Source organism: Cherax quadricarinatus, chromosome 38 (assembly GCF_038502225.1).
Source record: "Cherax quadricarinatus isolate ZL_2023a chromosome 38, ASM3850222v1, whole genome shotgun sequence".
NCBI lineage: Eukaryota > Metazoa > Arthropoda > Malacostraca > Decapoda > Parastacidae > Cherax > Cherax quadricarinatus.
Window position 1 is genome coordinate 10,635,534 of NC_091329.1, and position 23,236 is coordinate 10,658,769.

Consider the following 23,236-nt stretch of genomic DNA (forward strand, 5'->3'; position numbering starts at 1 on the left):
TTGTACCCTGGCGTTGTACCCTGGTATTGTACCCTGGTGTTGTACCCTGGTATTGTACCCTGGCGTTGTACCCTGGTATTGTACCCTGGCGTTGTACCCTGGTATTGTACCCTGGCGTTGTACCCTGGTATTGTACCCTGGCGTTGTACCCTGGTATTGTACCCTGGCGTTGTACCCTGGTATTGTACCCTGGCGTTGTTCCCTGGTATTGTACCCTGGCGTTGTTCCCTGGTATTGTACCCTGGCGTTGTTCCCTGGTATTGTACCCTGGCGTTGTTCCCTGGTATTGTACCCTGGCGTTGTACCCTGGTATTGTACCCTGGCGTTGTTCCCTGGTATTGTACCCTGGCGTTGTTCCCTGGTATTGTACCCTGGCGTTGTTCCATGGTATTGTACCCTGGCGTTGTTCCCTGGTATTGTACCCTGGCGTTGTTCCCTGGTATTGTACCCTGGCGTTGTTCCCTGGTATTGTACCCTGGCGTTGTACCCTGGTATTGTACCCTGGCGTTGTTCCCTGGTATTGTACCCTGGCGTTGTTCCCTGGTATTGTACCCTGGCGTTGTTCCCTGGTATTGTACCCTGGCGTTGTTCCCTGGTATTGTACCCTGGCGTTGTACCCTGGTATTGTACCCTGGCGTTGGTCCCTGGTATTGTACCCTGGCGTTGTTCCCTGGTATTGTACCCTGGCGTTGTTCCCTGGTATTGTACCCTGGCGTTGTTCCCTGGTATTGTACCCTGACGTTGTTCCCTGGTATTGTACCCTGGCGTTGTACCCTGGTATTGTACCCTGGCGTTGTTCCCTGGTATTGTACCCTGGCGTTGTTCCCTGGTATTGTACCCTGGCGTTGTACCCTGGTATTGTACCCTGGCGTTGTTCCCTGGTATTGTACCCTGGCGTTGTTCCCTGGTATTGTACCCTGGCGTTGTTCCCTGGTATTGTACCCTGGCATTGTACCCTGGTATTGTACCCTGGCGTTGTTCCCTGGTATTGTACCCTGGCATTGTACCCTGACGTGACTTCTTCCTACAAGTTCGACTCAGTGTTGCAGTTATTTTTTTTTACACAGGTTTTACAGGCTGAGCTGTTGTTGTCTCAGCTTATTTCAGAGCCAGCCCTAGATGCGACCCGCACCAGTTGACTAGCATCCAGGTACCTACTTACTGCTAGGTGAACAGGGGTAGCAGGTGTAAGGAAACATGCCCAACGTTTCCATCCGGTCGGGGATCGAACCACTGCAACTCAGTATGTGAACTGAGTGCGCTACCAACCAAGCCACGGGGAACTTGTGTTGCTGATATGCTCCAAGATACGTCCTCATTGAGCACAAAAAGAGCCCATATTACAGGTTCGTCTGCTACTACTACTACATGTTCTGTGTAAATCTTCCCAGTGCGAATCCCTTCTTTCCAGTATTATCGTCATAGTTGTGTTAGAAATAAAGGTTAAAATAGGTGGAGGAGCCGTGTATAAATTACCGTCAAATTTTGAGTTGGAAATAAAGGTTAAAACAAGTGGAGGAGCTGTATATAAATTACCGTCATATTTCGTGTTGGAAATAAAGGTTAAAACAGGTGGAGGAGCTGTGTATAAATTACCATGGTATACAGTCCCAACAAGTTGAGTCGGCATTGAGTGAATACTCTGCAAGATCTAATGGTTATAATCATAACCATATTTTTAAAATAGTGGACGAGTAAGCCAGTGGAAGACCTCGATCAGATGACCAAAAGCTCCAGCTGCGAGACATCATATGATTGAGACCCGTGTCGGGAAACACTTGTCCTGTTTCCTGACAAGCCTTAATAATGTCTCAAGGCAAAGTGGACAACCTCCAGGGCTGGATGAGACATTAACGCACTCACAGGAAGCAACGAGTAGTTTGAAATGGCAAAGTGTCTGGGTGACCAAGTGTCCTGAGTAGCGAAGCGTGACAAGTGGTGTACCTCAGGAAGTCTTCCTTGCTCCAGTCCTGTTTTGATATACACAAGTGATCTAGAAGCCAAACTTACGATCAAAATAAAAAAAAATCGCAGACGACATGGAATCTGGGATATATTGGTACTCCGTGACGACTGTTTAACCCGGAGAGGCTGTTGAAGTGGTTAGAAAAGTTGGGAGTGAATTTCAATGGGGACAAATGTAAAATAATTTATTTTGGATGCAATAAGAAGTGGTACAACTCGTATGACATCTTACTCATCAAGACAAATGAAACGACAGCAGGGAAACAGTCATAGTTAAACAGAGACACTTGTACAACGTTTCGCCACTGGCTGGTGAAACGTTTCCTCAGTAAAGATTCCCAGATGTTACACAAGCGTCTCATTCTTCAACTTGTAGGTTTACTAAATCATTTACATCTCAGTCTTAGTTAATAATAATAAAAAGACACAATACTGTGACTGGCACAATACACAAATCACCATACACAAGTATCAGTGACTGTATTTCCAGTACTGTACGAGTTTTTCTTCTCCAGGGTGAGGGACTAATTACGTCATCTTTACATCCCTACTGCCTCCTCTGTATTCGACTGAGGAAGCCTACTGTGTAGGCGAAACGTTTCGGAGTAAAGATATCTAACTGTTACATACATGTTTCTTATCAGCTTGTCAGTATTGTGTATCATTATCATACTCTCCCCTTTATCCTCTTCTGACGTTCATCAAGCTTAACTTTATCCTCTTCTGACGTTCACCAAGCTTAACTTATCCTCTTCTGACGTTCACCAAGCTTAACTTATCCTCTTCTGACGTTCACCAAGCTTAACTTTATCCTCTTCTGACGTTCACCAAGCTTAACTTATCCTCTTCTGACGTTCACCAAGCTTAACTTATCCTCTTCTGACGTTCACCAAGCTTAACTTTATCCTCTTCTGACGTTCACCAAGCTTAACTTATCCTCTTCTGACGTTCACCAAGCTTAACTTATCCTCTTCTGACGTTCACCAAGCTTAATTTATCCTCTTCTGACGTTCACCAAGCTTAACTTTATCCTCTTCTGACGTTCACCAAGCTTAACTTTATCCTCTTCTGACGTTCACCAAGCTTAACTTTATCCTCTTCTGACGTTCACCAAGCTTAACTTTATCCCCTTCTGACGTTCACCAAGCTTAACTTATCCTCTTCTGACGTTCACCAAGCTTAACTTTATCCTCTTCTGACGTTCACCAAGCTTAACTTTATCCTCTTCTGACGTTCACCAAGCTTAACTTATCCTCTTCTGACGTTCACCAAGCTTAACCTTATCCTCTTCTGACGTTCACCAAGCTTAATTTATCCTCTTCTGACGTTCACCAAGCTTAACTTTATCCTCTTCTGACGTTCACCAAGCTTAACTTATCCTCTTCTGACGTTCACCAAGCTTAACTTTATCCTCTTCTGACGTTCACCAAGCTTAGCTTTATCCTCTTCTGACGTTCACTAAGCTTAGCTTTATCCTCTTCTGACGTTCACCAAGCTTAACTTTATCCTCTTCTGACGTTCACCAAGCTTAACTTATCCTCTTCTGACGTTCACCAAGCTTAACTTTATCCTCTTCTGACGTTCACCAAGCTTAACTTTATCCTCTTCTGACGTTCACCAAGCTTAATTTATCCTCTTCTGACGTTCACCAAGCTTAACTTTATCCTCTTCTGACGTTCACCAAGCTTAACTTTATCCTCTTCTGACGTTCACCAAGCTTAACTTATCCTCTTCTGACGTTCACCAAGCTTAACTTTATCCTCTTCTGACGTTCACCAAGCTTAACTTTATCCCCTTCTGACGTTCACCAAGCTTAACTTTATCCTCTTCTGACGTTCACCAAGCTTAACCTTATCCTCTTCTGACGTTCACCAAGCTTAACTTATCCTCTTCTGACGTTCACCAAGCTTAACCTTATCCTCTTCTGACGTTCACCAAGCTTAACTTTATCCTCTTCTGACGTTCACCAAGCTTAACTTTATCCTCTTCTGACGTTCACCAAGCTTAACTTTATCCTCTTCTGACGTTCACCAAGCTTAACTTTATCCTCTTCTGACGTTCACCAAGCTTAACTTTATCCTCTTCTGACGTTCACCAAGCTTAACTTATCCTCTTCTGACGTTCACCAAGCTTAACTTATCCTCTTCTAACGTTCACCAAGCTTAACCTTATCCTCTTCTGACGTTCACCAAGCTTAACTTATCCTCTTCTAACGTATCATCCTTTGCGGATGATACTAGGATCTGCATGAGGCTGTCATCTGCTGAGGACGCGGTTAACCTCCAAGAAGATATAAACAAAGTTTTCCAGTGGGCAACGGTAAACAATATGATGTTCAATGAGGACAAATTCCAACTACTCCGTTATGGAAAACTGGAGGAGATAATAACTAGAACAGAGTATACTACTGACTCCGGCCATACAATAGAGCGGAAAAATAATGTAAGGGACCTGGGAGTAGTAATGTCTGAGGATCTCACTTTCAAGGATCACAACAGTGCCACGATCGCACGTGCAAAGAAAATGATAGGATGGATAATGAGAACGTTCAAAACGAGAGATGCCAAGCCAATGATGATCCTTTTCAAATCACTTGTTCTCTCAAGGCTGGAATACTGCTGTACATTAACATCTCCATTCAAAGCAGGTGAAATCGCAGATCTAGAGAGTGTACAGCGATCCTTTACTGCACGTATAAGTTCTGTCAAGCACCTTAACTACTGGGAACGCTTGGAAGCACTTGACTTGTACTCGTTGGAACGCAGGAGGGAGAGATATATCATAATCTACACTTGGAAAATCTTGGAAGGAATGGTCCCAAATCTGCACACAGAAATCACTCCCTACGAAAGTAAAAGACTGGGCAGGCGATGCAAAATGCCCCCAATAAAAAGTAGGGGCGCCATTGGTACACTAAGGGAAAACACCATAAGTGTCCGGGGCCCAAAACTGTTCAACAGCCTCCCATCAAGCATTAGGGGAATTGCCAATAAACCCCTGGCTGCCTTCAAGAGAGAGCTGGACAGATACCTAAAGTCAGTGCCGGATCAGCCGGGCTGTGGCTCGTACGTTGGACTGCGTGCGGCCAGCAGTAACAGCCTAGTTGATCAGGCCCTGATCCATCGGGAGGCCTGGTCATGGACCGGGCCGCGGGGGCGTTGATCCCCGGAATAACCTCCAGGTAAGCTTAACCTTATCTTCCTCTGACGTTCACCAAGCTTAACTTTATCCTCTTCTGACGTTCACCAAGCTTAACCTTATCCTCTTCTGACGTTCACCAAGCTTAACTTATCCTCTTCTAACGTTCACCAAGCTTAACCTTATCCTCTTCTGACGTTCACCAAGCTTAACTTTATCCTCTTCTGACGTTCACCAAGCTTAACTTATCCTCTTCTAACGTTCACCAAGCTTAACCTTATCCTCTTCTGACGTTCACCAAGCTTAACTTTATCCTCTTCTGACGTTCACCAAGCTTAACTTATCCTCTTCTAACGTTCACCAAGCTTAACCTTATCCTCTTCTGACGTTCACCAAGCTTAACTTATCCTCTTCTAACGTTCACCAAGCTTAACCTTATCCTCTTCTGACGTTCACCAAGCTTAACTTTATCCTCTTCTGACGTTCACCAAGCTTAACTTTATCCTCTTCTGACGTTCACCAAGCTTAACTTATCCTCTTCTGACGTTCACCAAGCTTAACCTTATCCTCTTCTGACGTTCACCAAGCTTAACTTATCCTCTTCTAACGTTCACCAAGCTTAACCTTATCCTCTTCTGACGTTCACCAAGCTTAACTTTATCCTCTTCTGACGTTCACCAAGCTTAACTTATCCTCTTCTAACGTTCACCAAGCTTAACCTTATCCTCTTCTGACGTTCACCAAGCTTAACTTATCCTCTTCTAACGTTCACCAAGCTTAACCTTATCCTCTTCTAACGTTCACCAAGCTTAACCTTATCCTCTTCTAACGTTCACCAAGCTTAACTTATCCTCTTCTAACGTTCACCAAGCTTAACCTTATCCTCTTCTGACGTTCACCAAGCTTAACTTATCCTCTTCTAACGTTCACCAAGCTTAACCTTATCCTCTTCTGACGTTCCCCACGCTTAACTTATCCTCTTCTAACGTTCACCAAGCTTAACCTTATCCTCTTCTAACGTTCACCAAGCTTAACCTTATCCTCTTCTAACGTTCACCAAGCTTAACCTTATCCTCTTCTGACGTTCACCAAGCTTAACTTATCCTCTTCTAACGTTCACCAAGCTTAACCTTATCCTCTTCTGACGTTCACCAAGCTTAACTTATCCGCTTCTAACGTTCACCAAGCTTAACCTTATCCTCTTCTAACGTTCACCAAGCTTAACCTTATCCTCTTCTAACGTTCACCAAGCTTAACCTTATCCTCTTCTAACGTTCACCAAGCTTAACCTTATCCTCTTCTAACGTTCACCAAGCTTAACCTTATCCTCTTCTAACGTTCACCAAGCTTAACCTTATCCTCTTCTAACGTTCACCAAGCTTAACCTTATCCTCTTCTAACGTTCACCAAGCTTAACCTTATCCTCTTCTAACGTTCACCAAGCTTAACCTTATCCTCTTCTAACGTTCACCAAGCTTAACCTTATCCTCTTCTAACGTTCACCAAGCTTAACCTTATCCTCTTCTAACGTTCACCAAGCTTAACCTTATCCTCTTCTAACGTTCACCAAGCTTAACCTTATCCTCTTCTAACGTTCACCAAGCTTAACCTTATCCTCTTCTAACGTTCACCAAGCTTAACCCTCCACATCTTTAAAATTTCAGTCATTCTCCCTCCATCTTCTTTCCATCCTCACTCCATCTTCCATACTCACTCCATCTTCCTTATATCCTCACTCCATCTTCCTTATATCCTCACTCCATCTTCCATACTCACTCCATCTTCCTTCTATCCTCACTCCATCTTCCATACTCACTCCATCTTCCTTCCATCCTCACTCCATCTTCCTTCCATCCTCACTCCATCTTATTTCCATCCTCACTCCATCTTCCTTCCATCCTCACTCCATCTTCCATACTCACTCCATCTTCCTTCCATCCTCACTCCATCTTCCTTCCATCCTCGCTCCATCTGCCAACCTCACTCCATCTTCCTTCCGTCCTCACTCCATCTTCCATCCTCACTCCATCTTCCTTCCATCCTCACTCCATCTTATTTCCATCCTCACTCCATCTTCCTTCCATCCTCACTCCATCTTCCATACTCACTCCATCTTCCTTCCATCCTCACTCCATCTTCCTTCCATCCTCGCTCCATCTGCCAACCTCACTCCATCTTCCTTCCGTCCTCACTCCATCTTCCATCCTCACTCCATCTTCCTTCCATCCTCACTCCATCTTCCATCTTCACTCCATCTTCCTTCAGTCCTCACTCCATCTTCAATCCTCTCTCCATCTTCCTTCCATCCTCACTCCATCTTCCATCTTCTCTCCATCTTCCTTCCATCCTCACTCCATCTTCCTTCCATCCTCACTCCATCTTCCTTCCATCCTCGCTCCATCTTCCATCCTCACTCCATCTTCCTTCCGTCCTCGCTCCATCTTCCATCCTCACTCCATCTTCCTTTCATCCTCCCTCTATCTTCCTTCCATCGTCACTCCATCCTCCCTCCACCCTCCTCACCTCTACCATAACCTCCATTTTTCGCCAACGTAAACAAAGACTCCACCAACGCAACATCACAATATAGGCTAATGGCGTCTAAAAGTCGGTCGCGGATTATAACAAAAGTGAGAAATTCCCCCCCTCCCCTAACGCACGCGGGTGTAAGTTTTAAAAGCCAGCAGCGAGGACCATGACCTTGGACGCTCTCCCATGCACAAGACGTCTAATACCCATCAAATCCTCATGACCCTGCTTCCTCTGGAGTATTTTTTTGCTAGCACAATTGGGTCATAGAAAATGAGTGCGTGACAGTGAGGAAAAATGGGTTAATGCAGGCGAGCAAATGTGTTTTTTTTTTTTGTGTGTGTGTGTTTGAGAACTGTTTTCAAGTTAAATTGAAAGTCAGACAACGAGGGACATTCCTGGACCTGTTGCATCTGCAAAATTAAATTGCTATGGGACCATGACTGACTCCTTCTCTCTGTCACGTTGTCTGTAAATACTAAACATAACTGATATAATATAAACAGAACATTAAAAATATATATAAAAGAGTTTTGCGTCTTAGCTACGAGTGTGTTTTTCTAAGCAGACACAAATCTTATGAATGAATGGGATTAGCAGACATGATGAGTGACCCCCAGCACAGACACTCGAGGCTTGCAACACTCTCTCCTGACTGATGCAATGTATGCATACACACACACACACACACACACACACACACACACACACACACACACACACACACACACACACACATACACACACACACACACATACACACACACACACACACATACACACATCAACCAGATAACTGCTGCAGCATACGGGCGACTGGCAAACCTGAGAATAGCGTTCCGGTACCTCAGTAAGGAATAGTTCAAGACTTCATACACTGTGTACGTCAGGCCCATACTGGAGTACGCAGCACCAGTTTGGAACCCACACCTGGTCAAACACGTCAAGAAATTAGAGAAAGTGCAAAGGTTTGCAACAAAGCTAGTTCCAGAGCTAAGGGGATTGTCCTACGAAGAGAGGTTAAGGGATATCGATCTGACGACACTGGAGGACAGGGGTTCAGGGGTGACATGATAACGACATACAAAATACTGTGTGGAATAGATAAGGTGGACAGAGACAGGATGTTCCAGAGATGGGACACAGAAACAAGGGTTCATAGTTAAAGCTGAAGACTGAGATGAGCCAAAGGGATGTTAGGAAGTATTTCTTGAGCCACAGAGTTGTTAGGAAGTGGAATAGCCTAGCAAATGATGTAGTGGAGGCAGGAACCATACATAGTTTTAAGACGAGGCATGATAAAGCTCATGGAACAGGGAGAGGGAGGACCCAGTAGAGGTCAGTGAAGAGGCGGGGCCAATAGCTGAGTCTCGTCCCCTGCAACCACAATTAGGTGAGTACGTACACACACACACACACACACACACACACACACACACACACACACACACAGCAGGGAAGACACACGCTCCTAATTCTTGTCTTCTGTACAAGAAATGCAAGACAAGGATAAGATCAAAGACGCTTGTAGCTAGGACCAAGGTGGCAGTCACTGGAGAGAGAGAATAAACTGACGTAGGTAACACCTCTTAGTTTGTAAATAACGTTAAGAACCTTAACCTAAACTTGTAAAATCTTATGTAAAAGAGAGAGAGAGAGAGAGAGAGAGAGAGAGAGAGAGAGAGAGAGAGAGAGAGAGAGAGAGAGAGAGAGAGAGAGAGAGAGAGAGAGAGAGAGAGAGAGAGAGAGAGAGCGAGAGAGCGAGAGAGAGAGAGAGAGAGAGAGAGAGAGAGAGAGAGAGAGAGAGAGAGAGAGAGAGAGACAGACAGAGAGACAGAGAGAGAGAGAGAGAGAGAGAGAGAGAGAGAGAGAGAGAGAGAGAGAGAGAGAGAGAGAGCTCAGAAACAAACACATGGTATCCCATGTTCAATATTAATGCTAAATTCTTCTCAAGGTTCCAGTGGTGGTAACAGCGGCCACCTCCCCGTGTAAACTATTCAGTTATACTGGCAGTGTGTTCTTCAAGAAGACAGGCTTACCATCCTTCCGGAAGCTCCACCTCATCAGTTTACAGTTAAGTCAACTATTAACATTCTAAGTCTCACCGATATTGCGAAAAAGGGTAGTAGAGTGTTGCCATATCAAAACTCGGTAATTTATTTATCCTCTCTTTATTATTAAGTAAACTTCACGAACCTTATAGACGTTACATCACCTTCTTAACTTGCAATAAAAATTCCACTGAAATCGGAGCATTTTTTCTAAAAAATCAAAAATATTTTTAACATGTTCCGTACGACCCCCGCGGTCTTGTTGAGTCCCCCCTGTAACCTCACATCATACTGTAATATTATGCCTCCTCTGCCCCTACTGACAGTCACTCAGGTCATCTTAATGTTTACAACTTTTTTCATAGCTCATGTTTTTGCTTTCTGGATCTAGAAATCATCATTTAGTTTATTTTTGAACATTTTTTTTCAGTGGCGTCGTGTCAGTGGCTGTGTTTCAGATTTTTCAAGACTCCGGTGCTTCTCACCAGCTCCAAGGCTGAGGGATTCATTACCTCATCTTTTGTATATAGTTCTGCAGTCTTCACGTTATGTCCTTGTACTGATAAAGTCACTGGATGGCGAAACGTCTACAAATAAAGATACCCAGATGTTGCACATGTGTCTAATTCATTTTTTTTCAGTTTGTCTATATGTTTCATAACTGCGAGCACCATACCACCTCTACATATTCCAGTTTTGTCTGTCTCACTGACAGCTGTTTTGAGAGGACATTCCCTCGTGAACAGGTTATTTGAAGGTTAACCAATTTATCAGTTTCATTATGATTTGACAGTTAGTTTAGCTAGTTTAATGTCTTTATTGTGTACCCATTATACCCAGGGTATGGGTGGTAGTCAAAAGATTACAGAGGTACATAATGGGTCCAGGGACTGTACCTCAACATTACAGAGGTACATAATGGGTCCAGGGACTGTACCTCAACATTACAGAGGTACATAATGGGTCCAGGGACTGTACCTCAACATTACAGAGGTACATAATGGGTCCAGGGACTGTACCTCAACATTACAGAGGTACATAATGGGCCTAGGGACTGTACCTCAACATTACAGAGGTACATAATGGGTCCAGGGACTGTACCTCAACATTACAGAGGTACATAATGGGTCCAGGGACTGTACCTCAACATTACAGAGGTACATAATGGGTCCAGGGACTGTACCTCAACATTACAGAGGTACATAATGGGTCCAGGGACTGTACCTCAACATTACAGAGGTACATAATGGGTCCAGGGACTGTACCTCAACATTACAGAGGTACATAATGGGCCTAGGGACTGTACCTCAACATTACAGAGGTACATAATGGGCCTAGGGACTGTACCTCAACATTACAGAGGTAATATAAACACAAATGCAGTATAATGTGATCCTTTATTGACTACGTTTCGCCCACACAGTGGGCTTTTTCAAGTCACAAACAGAACTACCTGGGGTGGAAGGAACGCGAGTATTTATAGTCCGGCTGAGGTCAGGTGAAGAATGCTGCATCTGATGATGTACCGAGTGGGGTTATAGAGTCTAAAAACTTGGGTAGCTTGGAAAGGAGATTGGACAAGTTTGTGAGCAGACCTTCTACAGTGTTCTTATGTGGGATAGCGATGAAGAAGTTTCTTGGCAAGTGGTTCAGCTATGTTATAGAAGCCACTATTCTGGTTGAAGTTGTCGGATATAGAAATAAGTGATGATTCCAGGATTCTTCGGTATTGAGTGTTGTCTTCTGTGGCGATAAGTCTTGAGTTTCTGTAGTTTATCAAGTGGTTGTGTGAATTACGGTGTTGTACGCAGGCATTCCTTGTGTCGTCAGTCCTGCTTGCGTATTGGTGTTCTGAAATACGTGTTTGGAGGTCCCTTGATGTTTCGCCCACGTATAACTTGTTGCAGTCATTACAAGGGATTATGTATACCCCTGCAGAGGATGGAGGCTTGTCCTGTCTACTACTGGTGATGTCCTTGATGGTCGTGGTTGTGGAGGTAGATACTTGGAATGATGTTTTGGCAAAGATGTTGGAAACATGTTTGGCAATGGAGTTGGTGGGAAGGACTATGTATCTCTTCTCGGCAGTGTCTTCTCTGGGTGTGTTGAAGATGTTTAATGCTCGCCGTCTGCAGTCTCTGATGAAGTGACGAGGATAGTGGAGTTTAGAAAATACTTGTTCAATTATAGTGCATTCTTCCTCAAGGAACTCGTTGCTGCAGATTCTGAGTGCACGCAGGAAGAAGCCTATAATTACACCACGTTTGGTTTTGGTGTCGTGGTGAGAGTAGAAGTGGAGAAGATCGTTTTGGTTGGTGGGTTTTCGATAGACTTTAAAACGAAGTTCGTGGTCAGCTTTGCAGAGCAGAACATCAAGGAAAGGAAGAGTGTTGTCGACTTCTTCTTCAAGTGTGAACTGGATTGAAGGCTCGACCTGGTTGAGCTTGTCTTGGAGAGCTTGAACGTTGAAGCGTTTAGGAGTTATGAGGAGAATGTCGTCAACATAACGGAGCCAGGTGACAGACGAAGGAATAATGGTGGAGAAACGTTCGGCTTCTAGATGTTCCATGTATAGGTTCGCCAGGACTGCACTGAGTGGCGAACCCATGGGTAGTCCAAAAGTCTGCTGAAAGAGGTGATTTTCGAAAGAGAAACACGTAAAGCCAACACATAGTTCAACAAGGTCGATGAAATCGCTGGCTGGAATGGGAAGATCAAGTGAATCGTCAATTTTCCTGCGCAAGAGATCGATGGCTTGTGTAGTAGGTACTTTGGTGAATAGGGAAGTCACGTCAAGGCTGGAAAGTTTCTTGTTCCTGATGTTGATGTTGCGAATGCGATTGAGAAGATCACCTGAGTGTTTGAGATGTGCTGGACTGATAGTGCCCAAGAGTTTAGAGAGGTGTTTGGCGAGAATTCCTGAGAGCTGGTGGGGAGCACTGCCTATTCCCGAGGATATGGGCCTCAGTGGGATACCAGGCTTGTGAGTCTTTGGCAGGCCGTACATTCTGGCAGGTCTGGGGTTGCTGGGCATGGTGTGCAGAAGTTTCTTCCCTTGTTCTGAGCCCCTCAGAATGCGGCGAGTCCTTTGAAGAAAAGTTTTAGTAAGGTTGTCCACTTGGTTAGTTGTGAGAGGTTTGTAGGTATCTGGGTCATTAAGTAGATTGAGCATTTTGTTCCTGTAATCGTCAGTGTTCATGATAACAACACCACCTCCTTTATCAGCGGTGGTGACCCTGATGGTCGTGTCTTCTGCTAAACCTTTGAGTGCATTGATGTAACGTCGAGGTATGACTGGGGAGCTGCGTGTTGAGATGGCTGCTGAGATGATGCCTTGAAGATAGCCTTTTTGGAAGTCGGAGTCATTGTGTCTGTAGTTTTTGGCGATGAAATTGAGGTCTTGTTTTGGTTTCGTAATTCCTGTTGCGAATTTGAGGCCTAAGCTGAGGGCTTCAGTTTCTGTGGTTGACAGTGGACGAGATGAAAGATTTTGAATAATTTCAGGTCTTCCTAAACTTTTCCAATTACTATTATCGCAGAGTGTTTGTAGTTTCCTAGTAAGTCTGATCTTCTGTTGAACATTCGCTGTGGTAACTCTGCTGCGAATGATTTCGGCGGTGCGTCTGTTCATGTTGCCCCGGAGTGTTGTGCCTAGTGTTCTGGCTTGGAGAAAAGCTTCCTTTGTAGCATTGTTTAAGTCATCTGCACACTCTTCAAGGTAGGTCCGAGCTGTAGCGGAGAAAGGTGGTTTGATGTTGGCAATTTGAGGAGGAGTAGATCTTGGTAAGACCATTTCTTGGATGCAATCACGAAGAAAATTGTGTCTGTTGCGAAGTGAGTAAGCTTTTAGAAGAAGGTCCAGGTATTCTCTGTGTGAAGGATCCATTTCTACTGCAGTGTTTGACACGATGGAAATAAATGGTATAAAATACCGACACAATGGAAATATAAACACAAATGCAGTATAATGTGATCCTTTATTGACAACGTTTCACCCACACAGTGGGCTTTTTCAAGTCACACACAGATCTACCTGGGGTTGGAAGGTACACGAGTATTTATAGTTCAGAATGTTGAGGTCAGGTGAAGAATGCTGCATCTGATGATCTACCGGGTGGGGTTATAGAGTCTTGGGTAGCTTGGCAGGGGTATTGGACAAGTTGTGAGTAGACCTTCTGCAGTGTTCTATGTTTATGTGGGATAGCGATGAAGAAGTTTCTTGGCGAGTGGTTCAGCTATGTTATAGAAGCCATTGTTCTGGTTGAAATTGTTGGTTATAGAGATAAACGATGATTCCAGGATTCTTCTGTATTGAGTGTTGTGTTTATCTCTATAACCAACAATTTCAACCAGAACAATGGCTTCTATAACATAGCTGAACCACTCTTCTTCATCGCTATCCCACATAAGAACACTGCAGAACTACAACTTGTCCAATACCCCTGCCAAGCTACCCAAGACTCTATAACCCCACCCGGTAGATCATCAGATGCAGCATTCTTCACCTGACCTCACATTCTGACTATAAATACTCGCGTACCTTCCACCCCAGGTAGTTCTGTGTGACTTGAGAAAGCCCACTGTGTGGGTGAAACGTTGTCAATAAAGGATCACATTATACTGCATTTGTGTTTATATTTCCATTGTGTCGGTATTTTATACCATTTATTTCCATCGTGTCAAACACTGCAGTAGAAATGGATCCTTCACACAGAGAATACCTGGACCTTCTTCTAAAAGCTTACTCACTTCGCAACAGACACAATTTTCTTCGTGATTGCATCCAAGAAATGGTCTTACCAAGATCTACTCCTCCTCAAATTGCCAACATCAAACCACCTTTCTCCGCTACAGCTCGGACCTACCTTGAAGAGTGTGCAGATGACTTAAACAATGCTACAAAGGAAGCTTTTCTCCAAGCCAGAACACTAGGCACAACACTCCGGGGCAACATGAACAGACGCACCGCCGAAATCATTCGCAGCAGAGTTACCACAGCGAATGTTCAACAGAAGATCAGACTTACTAGGAAACTACAAACACTCTGCGATAATAGTAATTGGAAAAGTTTAGGAAGACCTGAAATTATTCAAAATCTTTCATCTCGTCCACTGTCAACCACAGAAACTGAAGCCCTCAGCTTAGGCCTCAAATTCGCAACAGGAATTACGAAACCAAAACAAGACCTCAATTTCATCGCCAAAAACTACAGACACAATGACTCCGACTTCCAAAAAGGCTATCTTCAAGGCATCATCTCAGCAGCCATCTCAACACGCAGCTCCCCAGTCATACCTCGACGTTACATCAATGCACTCAAAGGTTTAGCAGAAGACACGACCATCAGGGTCACCACCGCTGATAAAGGAGGTGGTGTTGTTATCATGAACACTGACGATTACAGGAACAAAATGCTCAATCTACTTAATGACCCAGATACCTACAAACCTCTCACAACTAACCAAGTGGACAACCTTACTAAAACTTTTCTTCAAAGGACTCGCCGCATTCTGAGGGGCTCAGAACAAGGGAAGAAACTTCTGCACACCATGCCCAGCAACCCCAGACCTGCCAGAATGTACGGCCTGCCAAAGACTCACAAGCCTGGTATCCCACTGAGGCCCATATCCTCGGGAATAGGCAGTGCTCCCCACCAGCTCTCAGGAATTCTCGCCAAACACCTCTCTAAACTCTTGGGCACTATCAGTCCAGCACATCTCAAACACTCAGGTGATCTTCTCAATCGCATTCGCAACATCAACATCAGGAACAAGAAACTTTCCAGCCTTGACGTGACTTCCCTATTCACCAAAGTACCTACTACACAAGCCATCGATCTCTTGCGCAGGAAAATTGACGATTCACTTGATCTTCCCATTCCAGCCAGCGATTTCATCGACCTTGTTGAACTATGTGTTGGCTTTACGTGTTTCTCTTTCGAAAATCACCTCTTTCAGCAGACTTTTGGACTACCCATGGGTTCGCCACTCAGTGCAGTCCTGGCGAACCTATACATGGAACATCTAGAAGCCGAACGTTTCTCCACCATTATTCCTTCGTCTGTCACCTGGCTCCGTTATGTTGACGACATTCTCCTCATAACTCCTAAACGCTTCAACGTTCAAGCTCTCCAAGACAAGCTCAACCAGGTCGAGCCTTCAATCCAGTTCACACTTGAAGAAGAAGTCGACAACACTCTTCCTTTCCTTGATGTTCTGCTCTGCAAAGCTGACCACGAACTTCGTTTTAAAGTCTATCGAAAACCCACCAACCAAAACGATCTTCTCCACTTCTACTCTCACCACGACACCAAAACCAAACGTGGTGTAATTATAGGCTTCTTCCTGCGTGCACTCAGAATCTGCAGCAACGAGTTCCTTGAGGAAGAATGCACTATAATTGAACAAGTATTTTCTAAACTCCACTATCCTCGTCACTTCATCAGAGACTGCAGACGGCGAGCATTAAACATCTTCAACACACCCAGAGAAGACACTGCCGAGAAGAGATACATAGTCCTTCCCACCAACTCCATTGCCAAACATGTTTCCAACATCTTTGCCAAAACATCATTCCAAGTATCTACCTCCACAACCACGACCATCAAGGACATCACCAGTAGTAGACAGGACAAGCCTCCATCCTCTGCAGGGGTATACATAATCCCTTGTAATGACTGCAACAAATTATACGTGGGCGAAACATCAAGAGACCTCCAAACACGTATTTCAGAACACCAATATGCAAGCAGGACTGACGATACAAGGAATGCCTGTGTACAACATCGCAATTCACACAACCATTTAATTAACTACAGAAACTCAAGACTTATAGCCACAGAAGACAACACTCAATACAGAAGAATCCTGGAATCATCACTTATCTCCCTATCCAACAATTTCAACCAGAACAATGGCTTCTATAACATAGCTGAACCACTCGCCAAGAAACTTCTTCATCGCTATCCCACATAAGAACACTGCAGAAGGTCTGCTCACAACTTGTCCAATCTCCTTGCCAAGCTACCCAAGACTCTATAACCCCACCCGGTAGATCATCAGATGCAGCATTCTTCACCTGACCTCAACATTCTGACTATAAATACTTGCGTACCTTCCAACCCCAGGTAGATCCGTGTGTGACTTGAAAAAGCCCACTGTGTGGGTGAAACGTTGTCAATAAAGGATCACATTATACTGCATTTGTGTTTATATTTCCATTGTGTCGGTATTTTATACCATTTATTTCCATGCAGGTCTGTACCAAGATACCCTTGTGTTGCAGTGTCTGACAGGTTGAACATTAAAATGGTATAAAATACCGACAGGTTGTTAGGTAAGACACATATGCAACAGTTAGGTATCTTTATTATGAAACGTTTCGCCTACACAGTAGGCTTCTTCAGTCAAGTACAGAAAAGTTGATAGAAGCAGAAGATACTTGAAGACGATGTAATCAGTCCATCACCCTTAAGGGTGAAGAAGCCTACTGTGTAGGCGAAACGTTTCATAATAAAGATACCTAACTGTTGCATATGTGTCTTACCTAACAACCTGTCGGTATTTTATACCATTTTAATGTTCGACAGTCTTTTGTTACTGAGGACTCCTTCCTGGAGGAGTGTTCCGGGGGTCAACGAACCCGCGGCAGAGTCCATGCCCAGGCCTGGCGCTGGATCAGAGCCTTATCAACCAGCCTGTAACTGCTGGCCGCAGGTAGTCCACAGTACGAACCACAGCCTGGCTGATCAGGTACTGACTTGAGATATCTGTCCAACGAGGGTTTTTTTTCTCTTCGACGGTTTTAATGTTATATTTCAGAGTTTACGTTCCTCCTATGATTTGTATTCTCTTGCATTTCTTTTACCTAACAATAATTATTCACATTAATTCCATCCTACCTTTATCACTACACTTGCTGTCTCTACTTGCTCAATCGCTCCACTTGCTCTATCGCTCAACTTGCTCTATCGCTCCACTTGCTCTATCGCTCAACTTGCTCTATCGCTCCACTTGCTCTATGTCTGTCGTCCGTTAGAGAATTTTCTCTGTGCTAATATATTTATTTCCTATCTTACACAGAATCTTTGTATCCTTCGCAAACCTCAAGATATTTTTCTTGATATTTCACCTCGCTCCAGGGATAGTCGCATGACTGAGTGGTGTTACAACCATCCCTCGCTCCAGGGATAGTCGCATGACTGAGTGGTGTTACAACCATCCCTCGCTCCAGGGATAGTCGCATGATTGAGTGGCGTTACAACCATCCCTCGCTCCAGGGATAGTCGCATGACTGAGTGGTGTTACAACCATCCCTCGCTCCAGGGATAGTCGCATGACTGAGTGGTGTTACAACCATCCCTCGCTCCAGGGATAGTCGCATGACTGAGTGGTGTTACAACCATCCCTCGCTCCAGGGATAGTCGCATGACTGAGTGGTGTTACAATCATCCCTCGCTCCAGGGATAGTCGCATGACTGAGTGGTGTTACAATCATCCCTCGCTCCAGGGATAGTCGCATGACTGAGTGGTGTTACAACCATCCCTCGCTCCAGGGATAGTCGCATGACTGAGTGGTGTTACAACCATCCCTCGCTCCAGGGATAGTCGCATGACTGAGTGGTGTTACAATCATCCCTCGCTCCAGGGATAGTCGCATGACTGAGTGGTGTTACAACCATCCCTCGCTCCAGGGATAGTCGCATGACTGAGTGGTGTTACAATCATCCCTCGCTCCAGGGATAGTCGCATGACTGAGTGGTGTTACAACCATCCCTCGCTCCAGGGATAGTCGCATGATTGAGTGGTGTTACAACCATCCCTCGCTCCAGGGATAGTCGCATGATTTAGTGGCGTTACAACCATCCCTCGCTCCAGGGATAGTCGCATGATTGAGTGGCGTTACAACCATCCCTCGCTCCAGGGATAGTCGCATGATTGAGTGGTGTTACAACCATCCCTCGCTCCAGGGATAGTCGCATGATTGAGTGGCGTTACAACCATCCCTCGCTCCAGGGATAGTCGCATGATTGAGTGGTGTTACAACCATCCCTCGCTCCAGGGATAGTCGCATGATTGAGTGGTGTTACAACCATCCCTCGCTCCAGGGATAGTCGCATGATTGAGTGGCGTTACAACCATCCCTCGCTCCAGGGATAGTCGCATGATTGAGTGGTGTTACAACCATCCCTCGCTCCAGGGATAGTCGCATGATTGAGTGGCGTTACAACCATCCCTCGCTCCAGGGATAGTCGCATGATTGAGTGGTGTTACAACCATCCCTCGCTCCAGGGATAGTCGCATTATTTAGTGTTACAACCATCCCTCGCTCCAGGGATAGTCGCATGATTGAGTGGTGTTACAACCATCCCTCGCTCCAGGGATAGTCGCATGATTGAGTGGCGTTACAACCATCCCTCGCTCCAGGGATAGTCGCATGATTGAGTGGTGTTACAACCATCCCTCGCTCCAGGGATAGTCGCATGATTGAGTGGCGTTACAACCATCCCTCGCTCCAGGGATAGTCGCATGATTGAGTGGCGTTACAACCATCCCTCGCTCCAGGGATAGTCGCATGATTGAGTGGTGTTACAACCATCCCTCGCTCCAGGGATAGTCGCATGATTTAGTGGCGTTACAACCATCCCTCGCTCCAGGGATAGTCGCATGATTGAGTGGCGTTACAACTATCCCTCGCTCCAGGGATAGTCGCATGATTGAGTGGAGTTACAACCATCCCTCGCTCCAGGGATAGTCGCATGATTGAGTGGTGTTACAACCATCCCTCGCTCCAGGGATAGTCGCATGATTGAGTGGCGTTACAACCATCCCTCGCTCCAGGGATAGTCGCATGATTGAGTAGTGTTACAACCATCCCTCGCTCCAGGGATAGTTGCATGATTGAGTGGCGTTACAACCATCCCTCGCTCCAGGGATAGTCGCATGATTGAGTGGTGTTACAACCATCCCTCGCTCCAGGGGTAGACGCATGATTGAGTGGCGTTACAACCATCCCTCGCTCCAGGGATAGTCGCATGACTGAGTGGTGTTACAACCATCCCTCGCTCCAGGGATAGTCGCATGACTGAGTGGCGTTACAACCATCCCTTGCTCCAGGGGTAGACGCATGATTGAGTGGCGTTACAACCATCCCTTGCTCCAGGGATAGTCGCATGATTGAGTGGTGTTACAACCATCCCTCGCTCCAGGGATAGACGCATGACTGAGTGGCGTTACAACCATCCCTCGCTCCAGGGATAGTCGCATGATTGAGTGGTGTTACAACCATCCCTCGCTCCAGGGATAGACGCATGACTGAGTGGCGTTACAACCATCCCTCGCTCCAGGGATAGTCGCATGACTGAGTGGCGTTACAACCATCCCTCGCTCCAGGGATAGTCGCATGATTGAGTGGTGTTACAACCATCCCTCGCTCCAGGGATAGTCGCATTATTTAGTGTTACAACCATCCCTCGCTCCAGGGATAGTCGCATGATTGAGTGGTGTTACAACCATCCCTCGCTCCAGGGATAGTCGCATGATTGAGTGGCGTTACAACCATCCCTCGCTCCAGGGATAGTCGCATGATTGAGTGGTGTTACAACCATCCCTCGCTCCAGGGATAGTCGCATGATTTAGTGGTGTTACAACCATCCCTCGCTCCAGGGATAGTCGCATGATTTAGTGGCGTTACAACCATCCCTCGCTCCAGGGATAGTCGCATGATTGAGTGGTGTTACAACCATCCCTCGCTCCAGGGATAGTCGCATGATTGAGTGGCGTTACAACCATCCCTCGCTCCAGGGATAGTCGCATGATTGAGTGGTGTTACAACCATCCCTCGCTCCAGGGATAGTCGCATGATTTAGTGGCGTTACAACCATCCCTCGCTCCAGGGATAGTCGCATGATTTAGTGGCGTTACAACCATCCCTCGCTCCAGGGATAGTCGCATGACTGAGTGGTGTTACAACCATCCCTCGCTCCAGGGATAGTCGCATGACTGAGTGGTGTTACAACCATCCCTCGCTCCAGGGATAGTCGCATGACTGAGTGGTGTTACAACCATCCCTCGCTCCAGGGATAGTCGCATGACTGAGTGGTGTTACAACCATCCCTCGCTCCAGGGATAGTCGCATGACTGAGTGGTGTTACAACCATCCCTCGCTCCAGGGATAGTCGCATGACTGAGTGGTGTTACAACCATCCCTCGCTCCAGGGATAGTCGCATGACTGAGTGGTGTTACAACCATCCCTCGCTCCAGGGATAGTCGCATGACTGAGTGGTGTTACAACCATCCCTCGCTCCAGGGATAGTCGCATGATTGAGTGGCGTTACAACCATCCCTCGCTCCAGGGATAGTCGCATGACTGAGTGGTGTTACAACCATCCCTCGCTCTAGGGATAGTCGCATGATTGAGTGGCGTTACAACCATCCCTCGCTCCAGGGATAGTCGCATGACTGAGCAGGGTTACAACCATCCCTCTCTCCAGGGATAGAACCAGTCAGCCTACAAAGCCTAGGAATGACACCACGATTGTTTAGTCAAAGATGTCTCGAGAAACAACATATATATATTTCTGTACCCACGAAACGAGTGGTATTGATCAATAACAACACTGCACTAGCCAAGGAGTCGAACCCATGCTGTTTTGGCCCGCCTCATGTTCAGCGAAAACACATGACGCTATAGACCATTAAACCAGACAATCCTTAACAGTGGCGCATCCAGCCAAGCTAGATGTTGTACCCACCATCGAACGACATTGTTAAGGATTGTGTGGTCTAGTGATCTAAAGCGTCATGCGTTTTCGCTCACCATGAGGCGCGCCAAAACATCATGGGTTCGACTCCTTTGTTTGAGAGTAGCGTGTACTGGACCTCAGTTTCAATAAGTCATTGTTCTGGGTTATCCTGGAGGATAATTTACACATGTTACGAGGTATGATAATTGTACTTATGTTTACCTGTACTTAAATAAACTTACTTAAGAGTACGTCAAGGATTAAGGATCATCCTTTCTCTGCTTGTTGTTATTCTTCTTCCTTTTGTTTTTGTTGTTCTTACTTTTCTCCCTTTACCTGTTTCCACCTCCCACGTTATTACTCATTCCACCTAAACCCTCCTTCATCCTCTCATCTCCCCTCTTCCACGTCCTCCTGGTCACACACACACACACACACACACACACACACACACACACACACACACACACGAGAGGAATTGACAAGGTGGACAAAGACAGGATGTTCCAGAGATTGGACACAGTAACAAGGGGACAGTTGGAAGCTGAAGACACAGATGAATCACAGGGATGTTAGGAAGTATTTCTTCAGCCACAGAGTAGTCAGTAAGTGGAATAGTTTGGGAAGCGATGTAGTGGAGGCAGGATCCATACATAGCTTTAAGCAGAGGTATGATAAAGCTCACGGCTCAGGGAGAGTGACCTAGTAGCGATCAGTGAAGAGGCGGGGCCAGGAGCTCGGACTCGACCCCCGCAACCTCAACTAGGTGAGTACAACTAGGTGAGTACACACACACACACACACACACACACACACACACACATACACACACCATTTAGGTGAGTACACTGATGGCACCTGAGAGGAGCGATTATGATGGCACCTTATACTCGGTGCCACATGAGTCTGGAGAAGTGGGTCACAGGGAGAGTTAGGAAGAAGGAAGGGAGGAGGGAGGGAGAGAGGGAGAGAGGGAGAGAGGGAGGGAGGGAGGGAGGGGTCGCCACACGCGATGGGAGGGAAGACCAGGACAAGAAGTGAAGGGAAAGATGGGACCAAAGAGGAGGCAGGTATAAGGCAAGAAAGAAATGGGATAAGGAAGTAATATATATATATATATATATATATATATATATATATATATATATATATATATATATATATATATATATATATATATATATATATATATATATATATGTCGTGCCGAATATGTAAAACTGGTCAATTAGCAAGAACTCATTTAAAATTAAGTCCTTTCTGAAATTTTCTCTTATATGTTTAAAGATATATTTTTTTCATCAATGTTAATGTAAAAATTTATAATTTTGGATCAAAAGAATCTTAGAAAACTTACCTAACCTTATTATAACAAGTGTAATTTATTTTAGCCTAACCCAACTAAATATATTTTAAATACGTTTACAATAATTTAGTACTAAACAAACACAATTAAATATATTTTTTTCGTTAGGTTCAGAATGATTTTGGCGAAATTATAGCATACACAAATTTTCACTTGTCCTATATGGCAAGATGAGCGTTGCTATTTAAGCCAAGATCGCAAGTTCTGCCTATTCGGCACGACATATATATATATATATATATATATATATATATATATATATATATATATATATATATATATATATATATATATATATATATATATATATATGTATGTATATATATATATATATATATATATATATATATATATATATATATATATATATATATATATATATATAAATATAATTATATATATATATATATATATATATATATATATATATATATATATATATA